The sequence below is a fragment of the Delphinus delphis genome, chromosome 14, assembly GCF_949987515.2.
Source record: "Delphinus delphis chromosome 14, mDelDel1.2, whole genome shotgun sequence".
Classification (NCBI taxonomy): domain Eukaryota; kingdom Metazoa; phylum Chordata; class Mammalia; order Artiodactyla; family Delphinidae; genus Delphinus; species Delphinus delphis.
Genome location: NC_082696.1, coordinates 77555932 through 77561931, shown reverse-complemented (window position 1 = coordinate 77561931; position 6000 = coordinate 77555932). Strand labels below are relative to the sequence as shown.

General features: G+C 40.4%; 1 pseudogene; it reads right to left on the bottom strand.

The window, feature by feature from the left end:
• Positions 1 to 1464: 1464 nt before the first annotated feature.
• LOC132437180 (nuclear pore complex protein Nup50-like) overlaps positions 1465 to 6000 on the bottom strand; it is a 78057-nt pseudogene continuing 73521 nt past the window's right edge.

Genomic DNA, 6000 nt, shown 5'->3' with positions numbered 1-6000 from the left:
AAATGAAGCCCAGGTGAACTTCAGAATGTGCTAGATTTTTTTTTTTAATTTTACTTTTTCACAAAGAAAACTGCATGGGGATGCCTGGAGGCCAGGGTTGTCTTTATAAGGAAATTGAACTTTAAGGAAAAACAGATTTGACCTCAAGCTACACATGCATAGATGGAACTTGGCAAACTTTCCCGTGGTCTAATGATTCTGGGAGTAAACAGGGTGCATGCATCCCCACCAAATGGCATCGTGCAGTCAGAATACAATAGGACTCCTTCCTCTACAAGCCTCAAGCTGAGTAAAACAACACATTTTCAGATTATAGACTTAATCAAGACACTTAACCACAGATGGCAGGCACATCTATGACCACTAACACAATTGCTAATATTTTGTTCTAAGAGCCTACACTGGGTTCTGTTTCTCTAAAGCACACTTATTTTAATCATTAGAACTAAATTTGATTGTTAGAATTTCAAAGCCACAATTCAGATTAGAGTTTACAAAAGCAGCTCTCTAATTATTCAGGCACAATAACCACTGATGTCTCGTGTTGGAAGTGACTTTACAGCTAAATTGAGAGTCTTAATATTAGGAGTGTTTTCTAAAATCAACTTATATACCATACAGTCTTTGCTTTTGCATTTTTAAATGCTTATAGGATATACACTATACTAAGGGCCAAATTTACTTCTATTAATAAACTGTGTCTATGGGGTTGCTTAAGCTAAATGTCTATGGCAGCATTTATTAAATTTATGTTTATTAAATGCCTGGCATTGTACTAAGTGCTCTCTGTATGATCACACAAACATACCTAGAAGAGGAGTGCTATTGTTACATATGAATGAAAGCAAACTTAACCTGCCCATGGTAACACAGCTAGTAAACTGCAGATTTGAGATTGAAAACCAAACAGTCTGGCTCCAAAGCCCATGATCTTAACTGAAATAAATATTATAAATATTTATTGATGAATATCTAAAGAAATCATAGCTTTAAAGGATCCATCCCTATGTGTTCTGATTACCTTTCGCTACTGAGCCAAAATAGAAGGTAGAAATGAGAAGCTATTTTCCTCTGCAAGTTCCCATTTGAAAGTAATAAAGGAAATGTTTTTCAGATGACTTCTGCTCTATTATTGCACATTATCAACTGGATCACATTTCCTATTGCTTTGCAATTTATTTGCTGTATTTAGCTGCAATTGGTCATTAGTCTACTTTGCTGGGTAAGTTGAATTCTCTAAGTAGGGTTTCAAAAAGTACTAAAGAGGGCTTCCCTGGTGGCGCAGTGGTTGAGAGTCCGCCTGCCGAGGCAGGGCAGGGGACGCGGGTTCGTGCCCCAGTCCGGGAAGATCCCACATACCACGGAGCGGCTGCGCCCGTGAGCCATGGCCGCTGAGCCTGCACGTCCGGAGCCTGTGCTCCGCAACGGGAGAGGCCACGACGGTGAGAGACCCACGTACCGAGAAAAAAGAAAAAAAAAACATTCAGCAGTATATTTCCTAAATTGGTGTCTGCAGCTGTGCTTCTGATTTGCTATAGGTTTTAATGCAGGGTACCTATACCCTTCTCTTTTAAATTCATTTTCTTATAAAATAGTTTATAGTTTTTGGAGTAAAAAGCATCTCCTTTTACTTGAGTAATTACTATTTTGGGCGGTTCATCATCCCTTCCTTTATCTTTGCCTTTGCATTCATTTCTGCCATTTTCTGCTTGGCTCACCAATGTTTTCGTGAAAAAATGGTGAAGAAACTGGTTTACTTTGTGGAATATTTTTGCCAAAAAAGCTGGTTTGCCAAGGGAAAATAAAAATCCAGTCAGGGGGCCAAAGCTTAACAAGCCTAAAACAGAGGCATCAATCTTCTTGCAAAAGCATCTATTGCTCCTAGCAATGGGTCCATTTTCTTTTCAGACACAGACTTCACTTTCTTTTCAGATGTAGCTTTAGTTTTGCTGTCATGAAACAAAAATGATGGTTCTTGCTGTAATTGTTTGAACCAAATAGGGAAAGAGACTGTGTTTCAACCAACATTTTGTTAGTTCCATTTTGATCATTATTACTGCCTCTGTTCCCATGTTTAATGTCTGCTAAATATTTCTTACAGTCTTTAAAGATAGGTGCTAGATCAGAGTGGGTTTGTGTCACATGCTTCACTATCCAATCATGAAGAAAAAGTTTAACACAGCCGACTTCTTGTTACTAGCATTCCATTGGTATGCTTTATCCCAATAAAGACAGGAAAAGGGCCATTAGTTTTGGGATTTGAACTCTTTTTCTCACCTTTTGAAGTAATAGAATCAAAGGCTACCTTGGTCCATGTCCCAGTCTTTGGACTATTGAGGGAAGGGGCACTAATTACTGCTCTTTCCATTTGACAGTCCTTGTGAAGGTTGAACTCCAGTGCCTTTACCAAATCCAGAAAACTGTCCTCCTCCAGAAAGTACAACCAAACCGTTGAAACATTTAAAAGCCCCTTCACTATCAGATTGAAATTTAACCTTCCTACACTTTGCTTTTTTTTCATGACTCTCTTCCTCAAGACTTCCTCACTGACCACAGAGGATGCTGCCACATCTTCTGCTTTGTCATCTTGATCCCAATTTCTGTTTATTCCTTCTCTGTGATTCTTTTGGCACGTCCAAGGTCACAATAGAGGAGCTTGTGTCTGAGGTAGATGCTGGTCTCCTGGAAGAGCGCTTCGTTGCTCCCAGTGAATTTCTAGGGCTCATGCTAATCCGAAAACTTCATGGTTATTAAGCCCAGAGTCTCAAACACTGCTTTTCCCAGGGGCCTCATCACTATGTTCCAGAGTGAAGAGGAGACCATCTCCCACTTCACTAAAGACCACTGTAGTAACAGTGCCAAGCTCTGGGCTGCCATCTTGTAACTACAAGGGCATTTTATATTTTTTAGTTACTAAATCTGGCAACCCTATACTGAGCTGTGAGATATTTCAGGGAAAGGATGAAAGACATAGTCAAGACTTAGCAGATCGACATTACTAGAAGGAGCTAAGAGGAGGGTCTTGTTTGTAGGGAGATATAATCAAGATCCCTGCACGCTAGTGGTACCCAGGGTTCGGTTCCCCTTGAAACCCCTAGATAAGGGAAAATCACCTGGAAAAAAAGGTACTTTTGTACACTGAACTATGTATACTGAAAGCAACTATTTTGAAACAGTGTTCCTGGAAGTGGCAATATTAAGTGTTTTCCCCTGAACAGAAATAAACACTCTTGGGAAAGTTTAAGTTACATTTCAAAAAATATGAGTTTGTGACTATAAATTTTAACCTGTGACAGTTGCCTCTTTGAGATGTGTTGCCAGTGCCAAGATATATTATCAGGGTTGCATATAGCAAGAGAATGAGAGCAGGGGCACCCCTCACACAGTAAAGGATAGTGCCTTTGTTTCTGTGACAGTGACCACTGCAGTTCCCTGGATACTAACCAACCTCTTCCCCAGAAGAGCCAGGGATAGCAAGACTTGTGTTCATAATTTTTTTCTTTAAAAAAAAAAGAATTATCTTATCAAAATAATATCCCTATTTTTAACGAGAAAAAGTAAATAGTCCTAAAATCTTATTTAAAAGAAAAAATAGCAATACCTTGCTTTACAGTTCCTCATCCAGACCCCCACTACCTAAAATTTAACTGAGACCTTTTCTTTGCCATTTGCTCCTATTCTGACTACAAGTTTCTACCTTTTCTGTTCTTCTACACTCGTTCAAGTGGGGTTTGTGGAAGATCTTCAGATAAATATGTGTGTCTTCAATACGAAGTCTGGAAGTCTGATTTTCTTTATAATTCTTCACGGTGGCTAACACAGTGATCTATCCAAAAGGACAAATCAGTAAACAAAACTGAATGTTACTGAGCACATAGAAGGAAACAGCTGCTCTGAAAAACAGAAACTGGCAAATTCCCATTGGTAAATCTGTTTTTAGTGATGACCAAATACCTGTGGTCTGGATCTGCTGCACATCAGTGTTCTTGTAGTTCTTCAACCATGTGTAAATAGTCTCCAAAATTATTGGGAGATCCACAAGAGCATCAGAGCACATGCATGAAATCGGTGGCCACTGCCAATTTTTCAATGCCATGTCTCTCTCTTTTACTAAGCAATAGAGTCACAAGGTCTTTCCTCTGTGTGCTCATGGAGAGAGCGATTTCTGATGTTTTTTCCTCTTCTTATGAAAACTTCTTATGAGGACACAATTCCTGTGGAATTAGGGCCACATTTAACCTCATTTAAATGACCTCATTTAATCGTAAATACCTCCATATAAAGCCCTATCTCAAAATACGGTCAAATTGGGGGTTAAAGACTTCAACATATGAATGGGGGTGGGCACAATTCAGTTCATAACAAACAAAAATCATCTAAATAAATATTCAGTGGTTACATGTTATGTATATTATAAAGTATATTTAACACTCAAGGGGAAAGTCTGGGAAAGTTGAAAGCAGGAGTTAAACAAAGACACAAATTTTCAGTTTTCCCTCAATTTCACTTGAAAATAAAAGCATGACTTTAAATATGTCATTGCAAGGCAGGAGAACCAGCTCTATAAATCTGGATATTACATTTCAGTTAGTAAATACCTCTTCTAAAAGGAGGTATCCTTATCAGTTGCTATCTAGTTTATAGAAATTTACTAAAAATAGGTCAGACAATTATTTGAACCTGGAGATTATATAATCTCAGCACCCTCTCCCCACAGATTAATTGCAACTCTGAATGTACAAAACTTGAATAAAATGTTAACAGTAAGCCTACTTCCCTTAGGAATTTATTATATTACTGGAAATTATGCAAATAGCTTTCCCCAAATTTTTTTCAGAAAATATTTATTGACAAACCTCGTGGAATTATCTCAACTATTTCCATGGCTGTTAATTTCTCTTAAAGTCTGCGTCAGTTTATTACTGTACTTCCTATTTGTGCAGGTTGTCATACTGATGAAAAGAATAAAAATAGCTATTGCACTTATTTGGTTTTTGTTGCTGTTGTTGTTTTTGTCTGCAGCATGTGGGATCTTAGTTCCCTGACCAGGGATCAAACCTGTGTCCTCTACAGTGGGAGCACAGAGTCTTAACCACTAGACCACCAGGGAAGTCCTTTTCTGCACTTATCTGTAACGGTGGAAGTTTTGTTGCATGGAAAGGACCAGATTTATCATTAAGTTTCAGGATACTTTTAAACAGAATTCAGTCTAGAAATAATATGGGGGAAAAGTGTTTCTTTTGAAATTATGACAAAAAGCTCATAAAATAATTATATCATCATATTACGTAAGTATGAAACATGTGACCATATGGAATCATTCATAAGCAGAGAAAGTGGGTCCAGAGGGTGGCTGAGGGATTTGAAGGGTGTATGGCAGGAACAGGGTCCAGTGGGGCCTGCTGCTGATTTGCTAAGCAGGGAAGGGATCAGTCTCCAGTAACAGACTCATGTTATTCAAATTGCCCAGGAGAGATCCAAGGAGAGGACTGGGGTTGGCTGCATGAACACAGCCTGAAGGGGGCTAATGCACCACAGCTAGCTGGGAGGGAGTCCGGGAAAATGTCTGGAACTGCCTAAGAGGCAAGAGACCATTGTTTCAGGGTGCACGAGGAGAGGGGATTCAGAGCACTGCCTAAATGAGCTCCAGAGAAGGGCGCGAGCCGCGACTATCAGCACGGACCTCAGAGACGGGCATGAAACGCTAAGGCTGCTGCTGCAGCCACCAAGAAGCCTGTGTGCAAGCACAGGTCACTATCCACACCTCCCCTCCTGGGACCCTGTGCAGCCCGCCACTGACAGGGTCCCGTGATCCAGGGACAGCCCCGGGAGAACGCACGGCACGCCTCAGGCTGATGCAATGTCACACTGGTCTCTGCTGCCGCAGGCTGGCCCGACATTCCATACCCCTCCCTCCCCTCGGCTGGAGTGAACCAGAGCCTCCTAATCAGCTGCTACCTTAACCGCCTCCTGTCCGAGCAAAGAACAGATGCCCTCAGG